General features: G+C 42.2%; 1 pseudogene; it reads right to left on the minus strand.

Moving 5' to 3' along the window:
- Positions 1–18,046: 18,046 nt before the first annotated feature.
- On the minus strand, positions 18,047–21,125 carry LOC110142838 (PRAME family member 12-like; annotated as a pseudogene).
- Positions 21,126–26,903: the final 5,778 nt, after the last annotated feature.

Raw genomic sequence — 26,903 nt, forward strand, 5'->3', positions numbered from 1 at the left:
AAGGATTGAAATCATGTTTTTTTTTTTTTAAAGCAGACTTATTTGTGAGAACAGTTTGACATTTACAATAAAACTATTCCCTCGTAGCTCAGTCCATAAAGAATCTGCATGAAATGCAGGAGACCAGGATTTGATTCCTAGGTTGGGAAGATCTCCTGGAGAAGGAAATGGCAACCCACTCCAGTATTCTTGCCTGGGAAATCTTATAGACAGAGGAGCCTGGCAGGTTACAGTCTATGGAGTACCAAGAGTCGGACACAACTTAGCAACTCAACCATCGAGCAGAAAGTACAGAGAATTTCCATCTAGCTCCTCACCCCACATACACACAACCATTCTACCAGCATCGTGATCATTTGTTATAATTTGTTACACAAATTATAATGTATGAGTAATACATTTTTATAATGCATAATTTTATAAATACATAATTATAATGTATGAGTAATACATTTGTTATAATTCTTGAACCTACACTGAGACAGACATCATTATCACCCACATATCATAGTTCACACTAAGAGTCACTCTTGGAGTTGTAGAGTCTATGAGTTTGGGGAAATATGTACTTGTATATCCTACAGATTAATGCTTTTGAACTGTGGTGTTGGAGAAGACTCTTGAGAGTCCCTTGGACTGCAAGCAGATTCAACCAGTTCATCCTAAAGTCCTGCATATTCACTGGAAGGACTGATGCTGAAGCTGAAACTCCAATACTTTGGCCACCTGATGTGAAGAAATGACTCATTTGAAAAGACCCTGATGCTGGGAAAGATTGAAGGCAGGAGGAGAAGGGGACGACAGAAGATGAGATGGTTGGATGGCATCACCGACTCAATGGACATAAATTTGAGTGAGCTCTGAGAGTTGATGATGGACAGGGAAGCCTGGAATGCTGCAGTCTGTGGGGTAGCAAAGAGTTGGACACGACTGAGTGACTGAACTGATATCCTGCAGAGTAACTGTACTGCCCTAAAAATCCTCTTTCCTCTGCTTTGCTGTGCTTAGTTGCTCAGTCATGTCTGACTCTTTCCGACCCCAAGGACTGTAGCCTGTCAGCTTTACTTTACTCTTTATCATTCTGTCCCTACCACCCTGGAGACCACTAGTCTTTTTTGCTTTCCCCACAGTTATTTCAAAATGTCATATAATTGGAATCATACAGTATATAGTCTTTTTTATTGGCTTCTCATTTAGTAATATACATGTAAGTTTCCTCTATGACTTTTCATGTTTTGACAATATTCCACTGCCTGAATGCACTACAGTTTATTTATTCATTTATTTACAGAAGCGTATCTTGGTTACTTACTTAGTTCGCTGCTATAAGTATCTATGTTCACATTTGATGGAGACATAAGTTTTAAATTCATTTGTGTAGATACCAAGGAGTGAGATTGTCGGATCATATAAAAAGGGATGGACATGTACACACTGTGCTATTTAAAATGGATAACCAACAAGGACCTACTGTAGAGCACATGGAACTTTGCTCTAATGGGAGGGGAGTTTAGGGGAGAATGGATCCATGTATATGTATGGTTGAGTCCCTTCACTGTTCACCTGAAACTGTCACAACAGTTTTTTTTTTTTGAGTCGGCATAGTAGCAGACTTTCTCTGGATTGTTTATTAAATGTTCTTAGTACAAATTTACAATATTAAGTGGTTGTTCTCCCTAGGGAAGATTAGAAATTTTTTCCCATTTACTTTTATTAGTTGGAGGCTAATCACTTTACAATATTGTAGTGGTTTTTGCCATACATTGACATGATGCATGAGACAAGTGCTTGGGGCTGGTGCACTGGGAAGACCCAGAGGGATCGGGTGGAGAGGGAGGTGGGAGGGGGGACTGGGATGGGGAATACATGTAAATCCATGGCTAATTCATTTTGATGTATGACAAAAACTACTGTAATGATGTAATTAGCCTCCAACTAATAAAAATAAATGGAAAAAATTAATAAATAAATAAATAAAAGTAAAAAAAAAAAGTTAAAGAAAATTTTAAAAATGAAAAGGGAGTGCATTACAATTTTTTTTTCTTTTTTGTCAATTTTTCCTGTTACAGATGGTCCCACAAAAGGCAGGGACTTTGTCTCTATCATCCTGTGATTCTCACAACTGAACAAAAAGCCTGGTGTGACACTAAGTGCATCTAACTTGGGTCATAAAAATAATTAACATTAGATTATATCCAAATGTTATTTCATACTGCGATGCTAATTTGAGGAAATTCAACATTAGTTGTCTGCCAATAACATAAATAAAGTGAATAGGGAAGAAATAGCACTGTGCTCAATGCATTTGTACAGTAAACTGTACATCAAAGTATAACTAACCAGGCACCTATGGGTCCTTCCCAGGCCAGATCCCCACATTCTCCTTTTACCTCCTAATTATAGAAAACATTTAGCCTCCTAGGCCTTCGCTGAGTCCCAACGAGTGAATTTAATCAGAAGGTAGGAGAGGGAAGAGGTGGCCTGCAGGAGATGTTCTTCTACTCCGGCTGGTCTGCCACGGAGATGGCGAGGAGGCGCTGGGCGTTGAGGGGCTGGCCCGGGTGGCAGTGGAGGCCCGTGTGGATGCAGCGGCTCTGCTCGGCGCCAGGGCAGGGCCGCCGCCACTTCCACCTCGTCGCCCGGGCGCCGGTGTCCGGGGCCCCAGTGGGCTGCGCGGGGCGAGCGGCGCGTTGGCTCCTGTCACCCAGGCCTGGGCCTCCCCTTCGTGTTGGACATAAGCGGGGACTGGACCGGCTCTTCCAACGGGGCTGCCTCAGTCTCCAGTCAGGCCCTCAAAAGCCTCAGGAAGAAGCGGCCGCTTTTCCCTTGGTTTGGCGTGGATATTGGTGGGACCCTGGTCAAACTTCTTTATTTAGAACCCAAAGACATCATTGCTGAAGAGGAAGAAGTGGAAAGTCCTGAAAGCATCGGGAAGTACCTGACCTCCAGTGTGGCTTATGGGTCCACAGGGATTCGGGACGTGCACCTGGAGCTGAAGGACCTGACTCCGGCCTTCAGCAAAGGACGCAAAGGCAATCTGCACTTCATATGGTTGCCCACTCATAACATACCCGCTTTTACTCAGATGGGCGGAGATAAAAATGTCTGGAATCTCCACACTGTCTTCTGAGCCTAGGCTAGAGGTGGAGCCTGCACATTTGAGCAGGATTTTCTCATAGTATGCCTTTTTAGCTTGTATACAATTTATGATAATTTGTTAAAAACAGTACCAATAGAAAGTGGTGGAATCATTTCCATCTCTAATGGAATTTGAACTTTCTTGAGTCAAATTAAGATTAAATAGTGATAGGAGTTACCATCTAGAGATTGTTGTGTAGTATACTTTTTGCCCAACTCAGAGGAGTTAATGAGAATCAGAACTAAAAGCATAGCATTTTGTTATTCTTGTAATATGAAAAAATAATAAAACTGCAATAAGTAGAGTAAGGAACTACCAATGAGGAGCAGTATCATTGTTTTGAACAATTAAATTGAAAAATAGTTTTAAAAAATTAATGCCATTTCATGTTATAAAATTGTTTCTAATCTTATCTACCACATAATTTTCTTATCCTCTTCATTTATTTCTTGGCAGTTTTACTATTTAAAAATACGAGGAACTCTGGTCCAAAGCAGTGTTTTTAGGCCTCAGGGCTAGTCTGAGATGGTTGACAGTCGACTCACCTTTCTCCAAACGCCTTTTGATGTGTCCTGTACTGCACACTTATTAACAGGAGTCTGGACACTAGTGGGAGTGCCAGAGGGCACTTGATTTTGTTTTCATTCAGTAAACATGTGTGAGGCCTTGAGGCTAGGTCCTTTGAGAGTGAATGTGGGGGTAGATGGGAGAATTGACAAGCGGATTTGCCAAGACTCTGATCTTCAGGGTGCAAAGTAGATTTAAAAAATATTCAGTGACCATGGCTTTAATGCCACCAATGAGAATGTTATTGCAGAGATTCTGCCTTTACCTATCTTATTTTTCACCCTACCCCAGCTGAGTGTCATTGTACTGTTTGTGACTTTGTCTTCTTTGTCTCACAACTGACTATAACCATCATATAGAATTGACATGAATTTTAAAAGGAGGAATTGTTTGAATTTTTCTTGGTTTTTGGTTTTCAGTGGTTTCTTTTCTATGAGTGAGTAAATGGGAAGATAGCAGGAGGAGAGGAGGTCCCCGTCCTTTGCAGTCATAGTGGACTCTGGAGGGTAACTGATAGGTAAAGGAGAAAACCTACCTATTTCTGGGACCCTATAGAGATGCTTTTGGAACATATTTGAAAACCATTCAGGCTGTTACCAGAGGTTGTGTGGTAATCCAAGGAGAGGTGCAGAATATGTTTTAGACCTCAGGAACTTCCTCCTAGACTGTTGGGATTTCTCATCTGTATGCACCAACACTGTCCTTGAAAACTGTATGAAAATGAAATGTCTAATAAATCCTGTTTGTGCCTTGGGAGTGATTATTATTCAATAAACCATAGTGAAACAATTCTAACTTAAAAAAACAAAAGAAAATAAGAGAAAGTGAGGAAATAGTCAAGCGAGACAAATAATAACAGTTCAGCCATTAATGAAATGAAAAGACCTCTAAAACCTTTTGATGTGAAGTCAAATTGGCAGAATAGGGGGATGTGAGGCTCACCTCTCCCCACAAGTACTGCAAATGGAACAATTATCACAGAGCACCTGCTGAACACTAGTAGAATACCTTGGGCACCTAAAAGGACTAGAAAAATACCCTGGCAACCAGGTAAGATGAAAGAAAGATAAAAGAAAAGAGAAAACAGAATGGTACTTACATCCATGGGGTGGAGGAGTGGAAGGAGAGGAGAGTGTCCCACACCTGGAAAAGCCCCCTCGCTGGTTGGGAGATCAGCTAAGACAGGAGGGAAGCTTCAGGGGCTCAGAAGATAGTGCAGCAACATGTCTGGCAGACAGGACAGAGTAAGCTGTACACTGAAGGTCCATGCTACTATCCTGCATGCCCCAGCCTGAGATGTGTGTCCGCTATTGCGGATGGGGGCTGAATACTGGAATGCAGGATTTGGAGAGCAGACTCTGTGAGGGGGCTGCTGTCAGGTGCAAAGAGACAGACTGAAGGGATGGGAGTAAGGAGCTCCACAACCAGGGATGTTTGTGGAAGAAGCTCAGGCTACCATAGAACCACAGTGATGCTGCTGAGTTACACACCAGGGCAGGGCCACATGGTAGCCTTCCACACATGCTGGTCCCAGGCCCCACGGGTATAAGGAGCAGCACCCACCTGAGCAGGCTTGCATACCCCACCCACCACAGCCTCCCAGACTCTTGAGAGCCCTCAGTCACCCAGCCCATCACCACCTCTGCACCTGCCCACCTGAGTGAGGGAATGTGCTCCAGGGCAGCCCCCGGAGCAGATACTGGTGGGAGAATGACACAAAGAGGTGGGGCTGAAGCCACAGCTGAGCCCCAGGAGTTGTGCAACTAAGGGAGAAGAGCTGAACTCTCTCCTTGCGACTGTGAACCATGGATTGACACCCCAGCTGCTAGCTTTGTGAACTAAGCGCCTATGGAACATCTAAATGGATGAGCATTCACACAGTGGAGACAGGTCTACCTTTAGCAGCTGTAGGCTCTGGGCACATACCCATGGGGATTGGTTCAGGACAGAATCAGAGGTGCCATCTTAGCCCCTACAGTGGGTTCAGGTGCGTGATTCCTAAAGTCCTCGGACCTGACTTCAAGCAAGTGGCTTAGTGAAAAAACACCTGCAATGCACCAGGACCAATTGCCTGTATTCCCATTGTCAAGGTGGGGCTGAGAGCTCTTCCAATAGCAGTGTAGCTTCTGAGTCAACACACTGGATAAAAAGTGACATAAGAGTACACTCAAAGGTGAACAGCTCCAGATGAGGAAAACTCAGGACCACTCTCCCAGTCGGAATGTTCCAGCCCCACCTACCTCACACAGCAGATCACAAACACAGCTCAGGAAAAGATCTGAGGGTCTCTACTCTAACAACTAGGGAGCAAATCTGCCTCCTGACAGGGCAGTGACAACCACAGACCAAAGGGGCAGTCCTGCTTAATATCCAGTGCAGGCTCAGGTCACCACGACCTCAGCCACACCTCCTTTCAATAGGATGATGGCCTTCATACACAGAGGAAAGAAGAGACAGATATACATATTAAAAACAGCTTTTGCACCAGAAAAATATTAAACCCACACAGGCTACACAGTGACATTCCCACATTAAAAATAGCCCTCTAAGACAAGAAGAAGAATTCACAGAGCATTTGACTTTGAAGGCCAGTGGGGCCTTGTGTGCCACAGGGCTGGGAGAAACTGAATTTTCACTCTTGGAGCATGCACGTAAGAACTCACAAGCACTGTGACACAGCATTTAGCTATACCTCCATAGGAATCAGGGTAGACCTAACTCTTGGAGAGTCTCTTGGGGTAGTGGGGGTAGTTAGTAACTCACTGTGTGGGCAAGGACACAGGCAGTAGAGGCCCCAGGGAATATCAGTCAGCACGAGCTATCCCAGAGGTTCCCATTTTGGCACCAAGCCTTGGGCCCACCCAGTGGTCTATAACAACAGACTGGTTCAAAATTGGGAAAGGAGTACATCAAGACTATATATGACCACCCTGCTTATTTAGCCTATATGCAGAGTACATCATACAAAATGCCAGGCTGGATGAATCGCAAGCTGGAATCATGACTGCTGGGAGAAAAAATATCAACAACTTCAGATATGGAAATGATGCCACCTTAATTGCAGAATGTGAAGAGGAACTAAAGAGCCTTTTGATGAAGGTGAAAGAGGAAAGTGAAAAAGCTGACTTAAAATTGAACATTCAAAAAACTAACACCATCACATCTGGCCCCATCACTTCATGGCAAATAGATGGTGGAAAAGTGGAAACAGTGACAGATTTTCTCTTCTTGGACTCCAAAATTACCGTGAATAGTGATTGAAGCCACAAAATTAAAAGATACTTGCTCCTTGGAAGAAAAGTTATGACATACCTAGATAACCTACTAAAAAGAAGAGACACTACTTTGACAACAAAAGTTCATCTAGTGTCTAGTCAAGGCTACGGTTTTTCCAGTAGTCATGAATGGATGTGACAGTTGGACCATAAAGAAGGCTAAGCATGGAAGAACTGATGCTGGAGAAGACTCTTGAGAGCAGCAAGGTGATCAGCAAGGAGATCAAACCAGTTAACCTGAAGGAACTCAACCCTGAATATGCATTGGTTGGATTGATGCTGAAGCTGAAGCTTCAATACGTTGGCACCTGATGTGATGAGTCAACTCGTTAGAAAAGATGCCAATGCTGATAAAGACTGAGGACAGGAGGAGAAGGGGCAACAGAGGATGAGGTGGTTGGATGGCATCACAGACTCAATGGGCATGTGTTTGAGCAAACTCTTGGAGACAGTGAAGGACAGAGAAATCTGGCATGCTGTAGTTTGGAGTAGCGAAGAGTCAGACAGGACTTAGTGACTGAACAATAACAAGGAGAGATGAAATATCTCAAGCCAAACAACCAGCAAAACAGGAACTGATGCTCAGCAAACAAGCTATCTAAAGTCATACTGAACTAACAGCTGCCTCAAAACACACTCCTTGACATGACCCTTCACATCAGAGGAACAAGGTCCAACTTTACCCATCAGAGGGCAAGCATCAGTTCTCCACCAGAAAGTCTGCAGCCCTGGACCAACCTCACCCACCAGGGGGCAGATACCAGAGGCAAGAGGAACTACAATCCTGCAGCCTGCAGAAAGGAGACCACGAACACAGAAAGTTAAACAAAATGAAATAACAAGAAACATTGCAAATGAAGGAACAAAATAAAACCCACAAAAATTAAATGAAGAGGAGATAAACAGTCAACCTGAAAATAATGTCGAATAATGATCATAAAGATGATCTCAAATCTCAGAAAAAGAATGGAGGCACAGATCAAGAAGATACAAGAAATGTTTAACAAGGAGCTGGAAGATTTAAAGAGCAAACTGAGATAAACAATGTAATAAGTAATAAGTGTAAACAATAAGTTTACACCATTGATAAGTTTACACTTATTACAATAAGTAATAAGATAAACAATGTAATAAGTGAAGTGAAAAAATACACCAGAAGAAATTATAGCAGAAACTTAGGCAGAAGTATGAATAAGTAAGCTAGAAGACAGAGAGGCAGAAATCACTGCCACAGAACAAAATAAAGAATATAAGAATAAAAATAAAGGAGGATACACTCAAAGACCTCTGGGACAACATTAAATACACCAACATTCCTGTTATTGGGGTTTCAGAAGAAGAAGGAAAAAGAAAGTTCTGAGAAAATATTTGAAGAGGTTATAGCTGAAAACTTCACTAACACGAGAAATGAAACACTCACTCAAGTCCAGGAAGCACAGAGTACCATAGAGGATGAAACCAAGGAAGAATATGTCAGCATATATTAATCAAACTGAAAAAAATTAAAGACAAAGAAAAGATATTAAAAGCAACAAACAGCATACAAAGAAATAACCATAGGTTATCAGCTGATTTTTCAGCAGAAACTCTGCAGGTCAGAAGAGAGTCACATGATATATTTCAAGCGATGAAAGGGAAAAACATGCAACCAAGAATGCTGTACTCAGCCAGGCTTTCATCCAGATTTGATGGAGAAACCAAAAACTTTACAGAGAAGCAAAAGCTAAAAGAATTCAGAACCATCAAACCAGCTTTACAAAACAAATGCTAAAGACTTCTAAATTAGAATTTCATAAGAACTGGAAATAAAAAAACTACAAAAGATACACAAACAAAAAAAAGAAAAATAAAAAGCAATCCCAACATAACACTAAAGGTAGGCATCAAATCACAACAGCAGAAAATAGAAGGGGAAGGGAAGAAAAAAGTTCAACAAAAACAAGTTGAAAACAAAAAACTGTTAATAGAAACACACATAGAAATAAATACCTTAAATATAAATGGATTAAATTCTCCAATGAAAAGACATAGACTGGCTGAATGGATACAAAAACAGGACCCATATATATGCTGTCTACAAAAGACCCTCTTCAGACCTAGGGACAAATACAGACTTCAAGTGAGGAGACCGAAATAGATAGTCTATGCAACAGGCTTTTTTTTTTCCTGAAGCTGCAGTAATGATACTTATATCAGAAAATAAAGGCTGTTACAAGAGACAAGGAAGGACATTATATAATGATCAAGGAATCAACCTAAGAAGAAGATATAGCAATTGTAAATATATATGCAACCCCAAATAGGAGCACCTCAATAAATAAGGCAAAGATTAAGAGCCACAAAAGAGGATATAAACAGCAACATAATAATAGTGGGGGACTGTGACACCTGATATATATCAATGGACAGATCATCCAGGGAGAAAAATCAATAAAGAAACACATACTTTAAAACACATTAGTCTAGATGAACTTGATATTTGTAGAACATTCCACTCAAAAACAGCAGAATACACCTTCTTTTCAAGTTCACATGGAACATTCTTTAGGATAGATAACATCTGGGGGCACAAATCATACCTTGATTAACTTAAGAAAATTGAAAACTTATTAGGCTTCTTTTCAGACCACAGTGCTATGATATTAGAAATAAAATACATGGAAAAAAAACTGTTAAAAAACACACAAACTTTTTTTGGTGTGAGACTAAACAATATGTTACTAAACAACCAATGGATAACCAAAGAAATCAAAGAGGAAATTTAAAAAATAGCTAGAGACAAATGACAATGAAATCACAATGATCTAAAACCTATGTGATATAGCCAGAACAGTTCTAAGAGACAAGTTTATAGCCACACAACCTGACCTCAGGAAACAAGAAAAATCTCAAATAAACAACTTTACCTTAAACCTAAAGCAAACTCCAAAGTTAGTAGAAGGAAAGGAATAATAAAGATTAGATGAGAAGTAATAAAAAAAAGATTAGATGAGAAATAAATGAAACAGAGATGAAGAAAACCATAAAAGAGATCAATCAAACTAAAAGTTGATTTTTTAAAAAACTGATAAACCTTTAGCCAGAGTCATCAAGACAAAAGCAAATAGGGCTCAAATCAATGATAATAAAAATGAAAAAGTAGAAGTTACAATTGACACCACAGAAATACATAGAATTAAGAGACTCCTGAAAGCAACTATATGCTAATGAAATGAACAACCTAGAAGAAATGGAAAAATGCTTAGAAAGTTACAACCATTCAAGACTACACAAGGAAGAAATGGAAAATATAAACAGCCCAATCATAAGTACTATAATTGAAACTGTGATTATAAAACTTCCAAAAAATAAAAGCCCAAGACCAGATGTCTTTACAGGCAAATTCTATCAGATATTTAGTGAAGAGTTAATACTTATCCTTCTGAAACTAGAAGACTGAGTATAACTGGAAGGGAAAGTCTACTTTAGTCCTGTAGGGGAGGTGACATTGGTGAGCTACAGAAAGAGAGGGCTGCTGAGTCAGCTCATTCTGAGAAAGGGAACTGGCTGCACAGAAAGCAAGGTGAAAAGACAGCCTTCAGAATGGGAGAAAATAATAGCAAACAAAGCAACAAATGATTAATCTCAAAAATATACAAGCAACTCCTGCAGCTCAATTCCAGAAAAATAAATGACCCAATCAAAAAATGGGCCAAAGACATAAACAGACATTTCTCCAAAGAAGACATACAGATGGCTAACAAACACATGAAAAGATGTTCAACATCACGCACTATCAGAGAAATGAAAATCAAAACCACAGTGAGGTACCATTACACTCCAGTCAGGATGGCTGCTATCCAAAAGTCTACAAGCAATAAATGCTGGAGAGGGTGTGGAGAAAAGGGAACCCTCTTACACTGTTGGTGGGAATGCAAACTAGTACAGCCACTATGGAGAAGAGTGTGGAGATTCCTTAAAAAACTGGAAATAGAACTGCCACATGACCCAGCAATCCCAATTCTGGGCATACACACAGAGGAAACCAGATCTGAAAGAGACACGTGCACCCCAGTGTTCATCACAGCACTGTTTATAATAGCCAGGACATGGAAGCAACCTAGATGCCCATCAGCAGACAAATGGATAAGGAAGCTATGGTACATATACACAATGAAATATTACTCAGTCATTAAAAAGAATTCATTTGAATTAGTTCTAATGAGATGGATGAAACTGTAGCCCATTATACAGAGTGAGGTAAGCCAGAAAGATAAAGACTAATACAGTATACTAATGCAAATAAAAATGGAATTTAAAAAGATGGTAATGATAACCCTATATGCACAACAGAAAAAGAGACACAGATGTACAGAACCGACTTTTGGACTCTGTGGGAGAAGGCTAGGGTGGGATGTTCAGAGAGAACAGCATTGAAACAAGTATACTATCAAGTGTGAAACAGATCACCAGCCCAGGTTGGATGCATGAGACAAGTGCTCAGGGCTGGTGCACTGGGAAGACCCAGAGGGATGGGATGGAAGGGAGGTGGGAAGGGTGGTTGGGGTAGGGAACACATGTAAATCCATGGCTGATTCATGTCAATGTATGGCAAAAACCACTATAATATTGTAAAGTAATTAGCCTCCAAGTAATAAAAATAAATGGAAAAAAATAAAGAAAGAAACATTTTAAACTCCATTGGAGGGACTGGGAGCAGATATTTTGGAGTCTCACGTGGAATACTGTGACTGGTCAATCAGGACAGAACAACACTCTAACGAGCTAGGGCACTGCTCTGACCTGGACAGCAAGCAAGGTCATGAGGACAGACAATAAGAGGAGGGTAGAAATGCCAAATCCAGAGTCTCACCAGACCTGGGAGTCTTACTGGCCCAGAGCTGGGTGGGAAAGGTGGCACCTCTGTGCATATGGTCTCCCTCTACTCCTCCTTGAAACAGTGTGTTTCCTGAGTGTAGTTTCTGTGTGGAGCTGGACAGGGGAGGTTACACTCTTCTCAGGGGTAAGGGGAAGAGCTGAACTCTTATAATTTCTAGAACATTTCAATACTTTGAACTCTTCTACCTCCTTGAATATCAGGGACCCTGGGATTGCCAGCTTGGACTCTGCAATTTCTTAGTATCCACAATTACTTAGTATCCACTAAGTTATAACACTACAAAATCCTAGCTCTGGTAGACTTATTTATAATTGAATTACTTGGACATCTCAGTGAATGGAAGAAAGAAAGGCATGGGGATTTCTTGGGGATAAAGGGAGGGTCATGCTTTCTTTGCATCCTGAAATTGCGAAAAATCTCTGGGTGATGCATTCCAGGGTGGGGGTCATCCCTGAGCATGGCAGATCCTTAGGATAGATAGAGAGAGAGATAGACAGATAGATTCTGAATTTTGTAGGGAAAAGTGTTGGTATTTGTGAACGGTGCTTAATATGAGAAAAACAGAATTTTATTTTGTGGCTAACGGCATCACTTTTGTCAGAATTTTTTTGAGCTTTGTTAATTTTGAGGAAATAGCATTATTTATATATACTTGGAAAGGTTTATGGAATAGGATTATGATTCAGCTGCCAGTTCAGTTCAGTTCAGTCACTCATTCGTGCCTGACTCTTTGCGACCCCATGGACTGAAGCATGCTAGGCCTCTCTATCTGTCCATCACCAACTCCTAGAGTTTACTCAAACTCAGGTCCATTGAGTTGGTGATGCCATTCAACCATCTCATCCCCTGTCATCCCCTTCTCCTGCCTTCAGACATTCCTAGCATCAGGGTCATTTCTTCACATCAGGTGGCCAAAGTATTGGAGTTTCAGCTTCAGCATCAGTCCTTCCAATGAATACTCAGCAATGATTTCCTTTAGGATGAACTGGTTGGATCTCCTCTTCTCCAACACCACAGTTGAAAAGCATTAAGTCTTCATCATTCAGCTTTCTTTATAGTCCATCTCTCATATCCATACATGACCAAAGCTTTGACTAGATGGACCTTTGTTGGCAAAGTAATGTCTCTGCTTCTTAATATGCTGCCTAGATTGGTCATAACTTTTCTTCCAAGGATCAAGTGTCTTTTAATTTCATGGCTGCAGTCATCATCTGCAGTGATTTTGGCTGTGCTGTCTTCATTGTTTCACTTGGGTTTTCTTTAATATCACCTAGCAGGGGCTACTCTTCATTGCAGTGCACAGGCTTTTCACTGCATTAGCCTCTCTTGTTTCAGAGCATAGGTTCTAGGTGCACAGGCTTTAGTAGCTGCAGGATGTGAGCTCAGTAGTTGTGGCACACTGGTTCAGTTGCTCTGCAGCAGGTGGAATCTTCCCAGACCAGGGATCGAACCATGTCCCCTGCACTGGCAGATGGATTCCCATCTACTGCACCACCAGTGAAGTCTCTAGTTAGTTCTTTACTAATTAACAGATTTAATGCTTCAATTTGCTTCTCACTGTAGTTTTGCCTCTTTCTCAACATTTTGATTTGTCATTTGGTTTATATCATTTTTAAATCATTTATCTTTATTTTTTTTCCATTTATTTTTATTAGTTGGAGGCTAATCACTTTACAATATTGTAGTGGTTTTTGTCATATATTGACATGAATCAGCCATGGATTTACATGTATTCCCCTTCCTATTGGTTTATATAATTTTTAACTATCTTAACCAAGCAGATTCTCCTTTTGATAAAAAAAAAAAAAAAACAGCTTACTGTTTGGAGCTTTATTTCTTGACATTTAAGATATGTAGATTAAGTGCTCAGGGCTGGTGCACTGGGGAGACCCAGAGGGATGGGATGGGGAGGGAAGTGGGAGGGGGGTTCAGGATGGGGAACACATGTAAATCCATGGCTGATTCATGTCAATGTATGGCAAAAACCACTATAATATTGTAAAGTAATTAGCCTCCAACTAATAAAAATAAATGGAAAAAAATAAAAGCAAAAAAAAAAAAAATGTAATTTGTGCAGTGGCATTCATTTTAGGGGTATGTCCTTCATCTTTCCCAGCTCAGTTAACTATGAGAATTGATGAAAGTTGAGTTGCTCCTATTCAGTAGTTTTAGGGCCCTAAGAAAGAGTCTAAAAGTTTCCACTAAAACAATTAGGGTCAATCTTCAGGCTTGGGGTACCCACTTACCAGTTCATCAAAATAAAGCAAAGCAGTGAGTGGAAATGGATGGGCAAGTGGTTGGGCTTCTTCCTCCTTGGTACTTAAGAGATGCTTGCTCTGGTTCCCATAGAGGTAGCATTATGGATTTGCACCCATAAAGATTAGAGTAAAATTCGGTAAACTGGGAGTCTTCTGGGCTTCCTTGGTGTCTCAGACAGTAAAAAAAATCTGCCTGTTTCGCTGGAGACCAGGGATTGATTTCTGGGTTTTCCAACCCCGTGGGAGGAGTGGATATGGCTGTGAGTTGGCTCCTCTGAAGAGTGGGGAGACTGATGAAGGGGCGCTCATGCTTGCCTGAGAGATATGCATTGTTCCCTGCAAGTTTCCACACCATTCTTTTGGATCAGAGTCAGGATGAGTGCCTGGAATCCACCCAGATTCCTGGACCTGGCAGCAATAAGGCTGCTTAGGGGTGAGGCCTTGGCCATCAATGCTCTGGAGTTTCTGCCCATTGAGCTCTTCCCCCGACTCTTCATGGAAGCCTTCTATGGGAGTTGCAGAGAGACACTGATAGCCATGGTGCAAGCCTGGCCCTTTGTCCACCCGCCTTTGAGGGGACTGATGGAGATGCCTCATCTGTGAACCTTACAAGCAGTGCTGGATGGACTTGACATCCTGCTTGTCCAGAAGGATCACCCCCGGTGAGTCTGATTTAGATAGACTGGTAGAGTTAGGGGAGTCTTTCAAGAGACAGCTGGGGTCAGAGGCTTCTGATGATGTCAGTGAGGAAGTACAGAGACTTAGTCATTGCTGAGCACCCTTTGGGGAAAGTTTTGAGGAAGTGTATGAATGCCTAATGTGCAAGAGAACCTGAAAGTACACTCTCTGCCTCCTTCCAGTGATGCTTACGGAAGATATTAGAAATGGAGAACAAGGAAGGATGGAAGGGGAAAAGGAGATGTAGGAAACTGAAGCAGAGATGTAAGAAGAGGGAAATGTTAAGAATGTGAAGTAAGTGCTCTCTTCGGCAGCACATATACTTAAAAAAAAAAAAGAATGCAAAGTAAAAGCCCAGGTGGGATGTCTGAGTGTTGCCTAAATTCTGAGACTGGTTTCATTTTAGTGGATCTTAAAATAATTGCTGCCAAACTGCTGTTTCCCCACAGGAGGTGCAAACTGCAGGTGCTGGATTTAAGAAATACTGGCCAGGACTTCTGGAGAATGTGGTCTGGATCCAGTGTCCAGGAGTCCTCAAGCTCATTCATGGAACCAGTGGATAAGAAGAGGCCAAGGACACAGTGGACCTTGGCTCCCTTGGAGGTGTTCATGGAACTTCACATCAATAGAAGGACCATGGATGGATTCCTCACCTACCTCGTGAGATGGGTGGAGGAGAGGAAAGCTTCCATACACCTGTGCTGTAAGAAATTAAAGATAGAGTCAATGTCCAGAGACAATATTATGAAGATCCTGAGTATGGTGCAGCTGGACTGTGTCAAGGAGGTGCGAGTAAATTACATCTGGTATCTGTCTAGCCTGGGTGTGTTTGCTCCTCTCCTGGGCCAGATGAGCAATGTGTAGACTCCTTCTCTCTCATATGGACGTGTCTGAACTTGAAGATCAGGAGGAGCTGCATGTTATCCAAATTATTTCTCAGTTCCTCGGGCTGTACCACCTCCAGGATCTCCTTCTGGTATCTACTTTCTTCCTGGAAGGATGCCTGGACCAGATGCTCAGGTGAGTGTGCACCACTGGCCAGGTAACAGTGAACGCAACTCACCACCCTCCACCCCTCCAGGCACAGAACTCAGTTTCACTGGTATCTGAGTTGGGGAGGCCTGTGCTCTTAGAGCCCAGGGGCCAGGGCAGGGACAGCAGAGGATGGGATATCAAAGGAGAATTCCTCTAGATATTCATGTTGTTCAATCATTCAGTCATGTCCAACTCTTTGCAATCACTGTCTCCTGGAGTTTGCTCAAACTCATGTCCATTAGGTTGATGACACCATTCAACAATCTCATCCTCTATCATCCCCTTCTCCTCGTAGTTTCCATAGCCCTCCAAATTATAGATGGACTATAACATATAAATGCACAGTATTTCTTTATCTACATCAGGAGAAAGGCTGGGGTAGGGGGGACTTGCAAAGGTTGAGGCACAGTAGCTGGCAAAGTTGAGAAGCAAATAGCAGAAGCTCCAGCTTGACATTTTGTGCCTAGCCTCTGGGGAAAGAGTTCAGGCACCCAAGGAGGGGACAGTCAAACCCCTGTCACAGGAGCCTCAGATGAGCTGACTTGGGGAAGGTGCTGAAGGGTCCAGAACCCAGGCCATACCCAGACTATTTTAAAAAAAACCACCTTTTTTATTGGTCAAAAAGAAAAAAACCCCTCTAGAATGTCAATCACACTGTTTCCTTTGCTGCTCTATCCTGAACTGTGGTATCACATAACCACCCAAATCAAGGCAGAAGTCCAAACTGGATAGAGGCTCTGGAAAGGGACACCTTGTAGGTTGCTATAGATTAAGGGTTAGGATCTAATGGGGTGGGTATATGATTTCTTCTTTAGGAAGAGATATCTTAGTTTAGATGACTTGAAAATAAATAAGGGAAGGGGGAATTGAAGATGGAAAACTCTATGTCTGAGCATTTCTAAACCAAAGCTCTGTGCTCAACACTTTTGTGACCATAATGAATCTGTCTCTGTCAGTAAAAGGCTTTTTGCTGCAGATAAGATAATTGATATATAGGAAATGCATGATTCCGGAGGTGATGGAAATAGAACAGGAGCAACGGGACCATAAAAACTGGTAGATGGTTTGCAGATAATGTAGGGATGTAAGTAAGCTCCTGCAAACTGCCATCTTTGGGAGATGTTGTGGGTACATGCCCAGGTTGGTCCTCTATGCATGTCACCCAGAAGCCTCACCTGGCTTCTGGGTATGGATGCCTGGGGCCCAAGCATGGGTGGAAGGAAGTCTGAGTAGGAAGCATTTTAAGTATGTCTCTTACTATTAACATTCATTATGCCCATTGTTGACTGAGACAAGATGGCAGCTCTGCTGTGAGCTTGTTCTAGTCCATTCTATTATCTTATTCATCCTTATAAGGAAGTGGAATGTGTTTTACTCTGCCACATAGATGAAGAAAGAGATTTCCAGGTTCTGTGAACTTGACCTAGTCATACTGTGAAGGTTAGAGGACTCGGGCTTAAATGAGACTAGGAATTCTGGATAATGATCATTATCAGATGGTCAGACAAAACTTGGCCTTCAGCAAATCTCACTGGAGTGGGTTGCCATTTTCTTTCCCAATGTGTGAAAGTGAAAAGTGAAAGGGAAGTTGCTCAGTCGTGTCTGACTCTTTGAGACCCCATGGACTGCAGCCTACAAGGCTCCTCCGTTCATGGGATTTTCCAGGCAAGAGTACTGGAGTGGGGTGCCATTGCCTTCTCCATAAAGCAGCTTAGGTGAACTATAATTCATTGGTAGCTTTATATAAATGCTTAATCCAAGACAAAATGGAGAACTAGTGGGAATAGTAAGGTTTCAGATCATGGATAATTCAGTGCACTTTCTTTCATCAGTAACTAAAGATCTTGAGGTGAAAACAGAGAAAATGATTCTGTATCATGGAGGGCACCAGTCTGTATATACTGAAGATTTCTTTATTTCTGACCATTTCTTTACAATCATGCACCCAAGGATAACCTCAACATGTACATCACAAGTATACTCAGAAAATTACATTTAGTATTCTTAGGCTATTTAACCCATGTCATTGAAAGTCCCATCATTTTCCAGAGTCTACATTTCCCCCTACAATCTTGAACTTCCACTGGATCATCTTTTCTTTGCCATTCATATTGAGCTGATATCTGAAACCATAGATTTTCATGTTATGAAGTACACATGTCCTAGATTTCTATTTCCCAGTGTCCAGAAGAAAGCTTTTCATAGAGGTAACCATCTAGGCAGGGATAGTATAGCTGTATATAATGGGCTCCACATGATGACATAAGTCATCACCATTGTGAGGACAGGGACTTAGGAAAATCCTGATGATTCTGGGCTGGCCTAAGTCTCTCAGAATCTCTAACAGCTGAGTCCGAAAGTGAGCAAGTCTGCCTTCCAGGGGGACACCCTGTGGGCTGTAAGTCTCCTGAGGGGCAGGATACCACTCCTGACTTAAACAAGGCAGACCAGCGGTGTGTCACAGCAGCTTCTCCATGACGGCCGTGGACAGGAGGTTCCCACACAGGCTGAAGGAACTGAGCTGGGAGCAGAGGCTCAGGGCAGGCAGGAAGGCCTCAAACTGGGAGTCCCTGATCCCACACTGGTCTAAATACAATTCCTGGATGGCAGCTGCAACTTTCTCCAGCAGAACTTGGAGCAGTTCATGACTAAAATCAGTCATGGTGATGCCAACCATTTCCAGGCTTTTTAGCTGACAGATGCTCGGGCACTGGGACAAGTGGATCAAGTCTGATTCCGTAAGTCAGCAGTTAGTCATAGAGAGGTTGTGCAAGGTGGTCTTCAGGCACCTGGGGAGAAACCAAACAATTAGTTCTTGGAAACTGGGTGCCAGGTGGCTACATGGTGGTGTGGTACTCAGTTGCTGAGCCGAGTCTGACTCTTGGCGACACTATGGACTGTAGAGACACCAGGTTCTTCTGTCCATGCCGTTTCCCAGGCAAGAATACTGGAGTGGATTGCTATTTCCTTCTCCAGGGTACCTTCCTGACCCAGGAATCCAACCTGAGTCTCTTGTGTCTCCTGCACTGGCAGGCAGGTTCTTTACCACTAGTGCCACCTGGGAAGCCCCATGGTGGCTACGTGTGATAGGCAAATGGTTTCTTCAGGGCAAGAGTTAAGTCTGACCATCTGATGAGGGGCAATACACTGATTGCCCAGTCTCAATCTAGGCTCAGTCCTGTTACCGTCACTATGTGATTGAGTCTCACAGAATCTTGAAAGTTCTCTCCCTCATCTATCAAGCAGAATACAACATACTCCACTTCATTATGAGGATGAATGAGTATAATGGAATGCACTAGAACATGCTCAGAGGAGAACCTGACACAGGGCCTCAATCAAGGGTGGTTGTCACTGAATTTTATTGCTAGGTGAATGAAATAAAAAATTATTTCATCTAGGGATTCCTTCAGTCTAACTTTGGGCTCCAGATGCCTATATCTTTGGCCAGGTGTGGATCTAGAGAGAAATTCATAAAGAATAAATTTACACAAGATTCAACAGCATCATATGATGCCAGTCTAATGGGTTCATTTACATTCCTGGATCATCTACAAACTTTCCATCACTTTTTAGTATCCATTTGGCTCATCTGGATTAACATAACCTCCAGAATCATCATTTTCCCTTATATTTATTACCTTGTCTGGAGCACAAAAAGCGAGTTATACAGACAGATAGTTTAAGACAAGCTCGTTGTGGTCACAGTCCTGGTGAGCATAGAGCTTCTCTTCAGAAATGCTCTGCTCTGATGTGATTCCCCCACAAAGTCCCGTTTATTTCCTCTACTCTGAAGTCATTTGAACATAAATGCCTTTGCTGAATGAAGAAATTACAAACCTTCCAGGGCTAGATCCAAGCATCGCAGTCAATAATCTGTACCTTCACAGCAATATGTCTCTTTCAAGAGCCTGTATAACAGTTTAGCATGCAATCTTTATTTTCGTGGTCATGGGACACCACCCTTCAGGCGACAGTGACTTTGACATTCTAATGTTATGTTCAGTGTTACCCAGATAGTGGTGCACACTCACCTGAGCATCTGGTCCAGGCAGCCTTCAAGAAAGGAGGGAGAGTCCAGATGAAGATCCCGGAGGTGGCCCAGCCTCAGAAACTGAGAGGTAATTTGTACAATGTGATCCCGATCCTGCTTCCTGAAGACAGGCACGTAGACAGGGAAGAGAAGGAGTCTTTGCAGATTACTCATGTGGCCCAGGAAAGGAGCAAATGTGGCCAAGGTGGACAGATGCCAGGTGCAATTCACCTGCACCTCCTGGATACAGTCCAGCTGCACCAAGCGCAGGACCTTCACAATATTTTCCATTGACATTGAAAAGATCTTCAGCTTCTTACAGCACAGATGTGTGGAAGCTTTTCTCTGCTCCACCCACTGGAGATGGTAGGTGAGGAAGTTATTCAGGGTCCTCTTTTTCAGGGAAAGGTCTGTGAAAACCCTCAATGGCGCCAAGTGCTGCTTTGTTATTGAGCTGGCTTCAATCACGGGTGCTCTTTCTGAGCTTGTGCATCCATGATTGTTGGCTCCAGACCACATGCTCCAGAATTTATGACCATTGTCCCGCAAATCTAGCACCCGCAGTTTGCACCTCCTGTAGAGAAAAAGGAGATTGGTAGAGATGCATTAAAATCCACCCAGAAAGAAAAAAATAGCCACAAAAATTAAGCTCACACTGCTCTCCTCTGCCGTAACTTCAGATTACTGATGTCACCTGCTGTCTTGCCTTCTTCCCTCTCTGACTCACTTTCTTCCATCTTGCTTTCATTTCTTGTCCTCTCTGAATCTTCACTTCTAGTAACGTTAAGGATCACTAAGAGGAGAAGTACATGATATTTCAGGCTCCTGTTCATTACAGGCACCCTTATCCTTCCAGAGGCATTTCCCTTAGTGAGCCAAGCCTTCTTCATTTCCATATTCAGAACCCTCTGGTCCATCCCTTTCTACCCACATTCCCTCACTGCAACTCTCTTCTCTGGGACACCCAGGATTTTACCAGGTCCCCCAGTCAGGCTCACCTTGAGTGAACCTTCTGGGCCAGCAGGATGTCAAGTGCTTCCAGCACTGCTTGTAGGGGCCCCACATAAGGCAGGAGGACAAAGGGCCAGGCTTGCACCATGGCCTTCAGGGTCTCAATGTGTTGCCCTTGGAATGCTTCCATGAAGAGGGGTGGGAAGAGCTCCGTGGGTAGAAACTCCAGAGCAGAAATGATTGAGTCCTCACCCCTCAGCAGGCTTATTCTTGCAAGGTCCAGGAGTCTGGGTGGGGTTGGGACATTCATCCTGACTCCTCGCCAAAAGGAATCCTGTGGAAACTGCCAAGCAACAAAGCATCCATTTCAGGGCAAATGTGAGCACACCACAGACTGTCTCCCAACCCTTCAGAAGAATCTACGCAGGGCCAAGGTCTATGTACTGGCAAGAGTGGAAGCCCTTCAGTTGTTCCTTTTGATACTGTGGGTTCACTGGGCACAAAGTTTCCCTACTGGTTTCAGTAACAAGCATCTCAACCACTAGCACATTCAGATCCATCCACTTCTTTGTTTAATTCATGTCCCACTGGGAAGTGGTTACCAAGAGCCTGAAAGTTGATCCAACCTTTATTTGGGGAAGACTTTCAGATGATCATTTAGTCTATGGGGAGAGGAGTGTCATGTGGAGCAACACAGCCTCCATCCTGTTACCACAGTTACAGCGAATAGTAAATTTGAAAAAATGCTCCTACATGAATGTCAGGTGTACACAAAAAAGTATTTTACGTTTCAAAAAATAAATTTACAGATATTTTTATTAAAAATAGCATCATGGTAAAGCTATCTGAAAATGGTATCAGCTACAGCAAGGATTGAAATATTTGGGATTCAGGGAAAGTACAATGAGAGGCACAATGAAAACCTGAAATGTTATCATCTAAAGAGAAATAATTTAAAAAAACCACAAAACCTCTCTGTGTCATCTTGAGTTCCATACCACCCTTAAGGTCAGCTGAAGATGCCTGAAAACAGTCCTGACAGTAACTTACCACTGTGATGTGGTTGGTTATGATGCTCAGACCGTAGGCCATTTGGAGGACTCAACCAGTGACTCAGGAGTCAGAAGATTCTGCATCCTTTCTTCAGAGGCTGAGACTTTTACAGATCTTTCTAATCCCATCACCCCTCTGTCCAACTACTAACAAAATCAGAAAGAGATGCCTGATTATATTATAGACTGCCCATTGTATTGATTTTGATTGGATCTTCATTTTTCTACACATTATGTGACTGAATCAGATATACATTCAAGAAACAGAATAATGATCATGGAATCAAGAACTCACACATGGATTCACTCCACAAATATTGGTTGATATGCACCAGTATGGACAGTTATATCCCTGGGTTTGGTCATGGAACAATTTATTGGTTCCTGACATTGAACAAGAAAGAAAATAACTTGAAACCAACTTTGTTGGGGGAACTTTGGCCCAGTCAAAATTATCAGAATGTCCCAGAATTAACACAGCTTCATGAAAACAGTCCAGATATTCCCAAAAGATACAAAAATAATTAAAAAAAAAAGTGTACCTGTATCAATTTGTCACTCAGGTGTTATGTAGGAAACATGGAAGATTGTGAGCCTATACAGGCAACAAAGGAAGAGCTTTGGGGAATGTGGTTAGTTTTCCAGCCTTAAGCCAAGCCTTCTCTCAAGGTGCACAGGTCAAAATCTCAGTGAGATGTAAGAGTGGATCAGGAGAGTTTGGAACTGGGCATTCCTAAAGGGACCTTGTGAATGATCCAACAGTTAAAATAAATGACTTTTCCTCCTTTATTTTAAGAAAAAGGAAGATTTAAAGATGCTATTCTGGGTGATATTTTGAAATGAAAATATGGTGGCTCCCAGGAGACAGTGCCATCTTGGAGGGTGTTTCCTCCCAGAAATTTGGGATCAACCCAGAAAACAACATTAAAAGATGTAATCTAATATGTGAGAAGAGGGAGAGGTGGAGTCCTGGGATCAGACATTTCCAAGACTGACAGTTACTAATGGTGGGCACTGTGGACTCTTTAGGAGCATGACACCAGAGGAAAATAAATGTGGGTCACTGGAAAATAACACTGTCACCCAGGGGCATGTGCTGTCAGAAGAGATTTTCTTAAGATTTTTTTCTCACTGAGGATAGCTTCCAGATGGCTAGCAGAACCATTTTCTAGTGGTCATGGAAGCCAAGCCATAATCTTATTGGCCCTTTTTATAAGTGTATTTAGACAGTTACTATTTCTTCAAAATTAGCTAAGTGCAATCCAGATTCTGATCAAGGTGACTTCATTAGGTACAGAAAGAAAATTGTGTTTATGTGCTCATTAAGATCAATACTTTCCTGGGAACTTCCCTGGTGGTCCCAAGGTCAAGAATCTGGTGTTTCAAGTTGTGCCACAATCAGGGATGACTCCCATCCTAGGCTGCATCACACAGAGTTTCTTTTGAATATCACGGCACCCATAAAAGGGAAACCCAGCTTAAAAAAATTTCCTTGCCTCTCTCCCATCCCATTTATTTGATGCCCAAACTATTCTTGTATACCTCTGGCCACCTTAGTGATGATTATTTGAAGGTTGTTCACTCCTTTGGTCACTTTCCTTAAGATTCCATTCACCATGTTTCTTCCATGGGTTTGAATGGCCTTTGCATAAAATATGGTTAAATTGGATTATACTCAATAGACATATTAAATCCCAGGCCATCAATAAATACTTATAATTGAGTGAGATTTGTAACAATGATAATCATAAGCATCTCTGATGTTGAACACAAACTGGGGAGCAACAGTGTGGGCACTTTTTATTCACCACTTCAGATAACCTTCAGAGAAAACCTAAACCTAACTCATATTTTCCTCATTTGTAGGCAGCTGAACCAAGGTCACTGTCAAGCAGAGGAATCTTCCCACTTCCCTGCAGAGGATATTTAGCTGACAGTATCAGAAGGACCACTGTCTCCTCCAGAGCCAACAGAAAACCTAAATGTTAGAAAGAACTGTCTAAGAGACTTCACGTGATGTTAGTAGAAATTTTGAAATTTCAAAGTCTAAGGTTGGGATGATTCTATAGGATCAAAGCTTCTATGAGATCTAAAAAGAACATTGTTTTAAAGGCTCACCTTTCATCCCCTTGCAGTCCAGCACCTTCAGTTCAATGATAAATAAAAAGGACTTTAAATCTAATTAATAAGTGCCCATGAGCCTCTGAAGAATAGGGAATCCTCTTACACTGTTGGTGGGAATGCAAATTGTGCAGCCACTAGGGAACACAGTATGGAAGCTCCTCATAAAACTAAAAGTGGAGTTCTCATATGATCCATCAATCCCACTCCTGGACATATACCCAGAAGAAAAAATTGTAATTCAAAAGCATATGTGCTCCCGTGTGTTCATATCAGCATCATTTAAAATATCCAAGACATGTAAACAACCTAGAATGTCCATTGACAGAAGAATGGGTAAGGAAGATGTGATATTATTGAGCCATTAAAAAGAATAAACTATTGCTGGTTGCAGCAATGAAAATGAACTTAAAGATTATCATACTAAGGAAGGAAGGAAGTGAAAAAATGAAAGACAAATACCCTATGTAACCATGTATATATGGAGTCAAAAATATGACACAAATGAACCCACCTATGAAAATGAAACAGAATCAAAGGCATAGAGAACAGGCTTGTGGTGGCCAATGGGGGGAAGTATGGAGAAGGGAAGGTCAGGACTGGCAGAGTCAAACTGTTATATATAGTTGTTGTTGTTCAGTTGCTCAGTTGTGTCCAAATCTTTGCAACCTCATGGACTGCAGCGCTCCAGGCCTCCCTGTCCTTCACCATCTCCCAGAGTTTTCTCAAACTCATGTCCATTGAGTTAGTGATGCCACCCACCCGTCTCATCCTGTGTCGTCCCCTTCTCTTCCTGCCTTCAGTCTTTCCCAGCATCAGGATCTTTGCCAGTGAGTCAGCTCTTCACATCAGGTGGCCAAAGTATTGGAGCTTTACCTTCAGCATCAGTTTTTCCAATGAACACCCAGGGCTGATCTCCTTTAGGATGGACTGGTTGGATCTCCTTGCAGTCCAAGGGACTCTCAAGAGTCTTCTCCAACACCACAGTTCAAAAGCATCAATTCTTCTGGTTGTGAAAGTGAAAGTGAAAATCACTTAGTCATGTCCGACTCTCTGAGACCTCATGAACTATACAGTCTATGGAATTCTCTAAGCCAGAATACTGGAGTGGATAGCCTATCCCTTTTCCAGCATATCTTCCCGACCCAGAAATTGAACCAGGGTCTCCCATATTGCAGGCAAATTCTTTACCAACTGAGCTATGAGGGAAGCCCATTCTGGTTGTACCAGTCTAATAGATTTCTTGTTGAAGACAGCTCAGCATGACCAGATACCAAGAGTGGGCAGTGAGGAATTTTGATCAGATTTTGTTTGTTTGTTTGTTTAGCATCACTGAGTCTTGGTTGTCACGAAGACTTTTCTCTAGCTGTGGTGAGTGGGGGCTACTATCCAGCTACAGGACGCAGGTTTCTCATTGCAGAGGCTTTTCTTGTTGTGAGGTTCAGACTCTAGGGCATGCTGGCTTCATAGTTGCAGCATGAGGGAGCAGTAATTGCCTCTCCTGGAACAGGCTCAATAGTATGTGGCTTACTTGCCCCGTGGCATGGGGTACCTTTATGGACCAGGGATCAAACTCATGTTTCCTGCATTGGCAGGCAGATTATTTACCACTGAGTCACCAAGGAAGCCTCTAGATCAGATTTTTGAGGTGATCAGATATCAAGGGTAAATATTCTCCCTGAACTGGCTTAGAATTCTAGTTCAAACTTGATTTTACAACAAAGTTCACAGACAATTGTGGAGGAAGTTTCAGGAGTCTGAATAAATTTTGGTGAAACAGAGAATGTTTCCAGTTGAAGAGACCGTGCTAGGTGGAAGGTGCAAACACTGATGTAGTGAAGGGTGTGGCCAACTTGGGAATAGGTGAAGGGAATAGGTGCTGGGCAGAGAAGGCACACAGGTCACATGGGATGTGGAATGAAGAGAGGAGCCTTTGAAAGATTTCCGTGATCTGATTAATGCTCTCTCACTCTCTGCAGTTGTTGTATGGAGATGATATTGTCGATGGACAAAGGAACAGAAAAGCAGAGTAGGAAGAGAACGCAACCTGCACCCTGGCTTGGAAAGAACAGTCTTATTGGTCACTCACAGAGGTGGACAGTCACAGGAGTCACCATAGCATTGGTAGTTTGCAGGAGGCTTGGGTGTAGGTGTAGGGGAAACAAAGAGAAGAGGATGCTTATTGAAGTGTTGATTGGTCCTTTATGGTGATGGGTTGCTATGAACTAAATGTTTGTTCTCCATGTCCTACTTCCCATACATGCACCTCCACATCCCACAAACTCATATCTGGAAGCCTTAACCCCCAAGGTAATGAATAATGGGATTTAGACATTGGCCTTTAGGCTGTAACTAGTTTTGAATGAGATGGTGAAGGTGAAGCCCCAAGATAGGTTTAGTGCCCTTCAAAGTAAATGAAGTGACCTGTGCTCCCCTTATTTCACCACCATGTGGCAAAACTAGGAACCTGGCTCCCTCCACAACCAGACTGTGCTGCCTCCTTGATCTCAGGCTTCCAGCCTCCAGAACTATAAGAAATAAACTTTCTTTATTGAATCCACCCAGTCTATGATATTTTGTTTTGTTTTCATAGATTGAGTCAACTAAGGCATAATGAATGGGACAGAAACACTGTACAGAAGGCATAAAGTATATGGAGATTCATGTTTTTTTGTGTGTTTTTGTTTGCTTTTGGACAACTTACACAAAACACAATAAGAAGTGATGCTGTCCATAGCAGGAAAACACAGGTCACATGAATGACTTTATAATGTAATTTTTTTTTCCATTTATTTTTATTAGTTGGAGGCTAATTGCTTTACATCATTGCAGTGGTTTTTGTCATATATTGAAATGAATTAGCCATGGATTTACATGCATTCCCCATCCCGTTCCCCCCTCCCACCTCCCTCTCC

Source organism: Odocoileus virginianus, chromosome 11 (assembly GCF_023699985.2).
Source record: "Odocoileus virginianus isolate 20LAN1187 ecotype Illinois chromosome 11, Ovbor_1.2, whole genome shotgun sequence".
NCBI classification, from domain to species: Eukaryota; Metazoa; Chordata; class Mammalia; order Artiodactyla; family Cervidae; genus Odocoileus; species Odocoileus virginianus.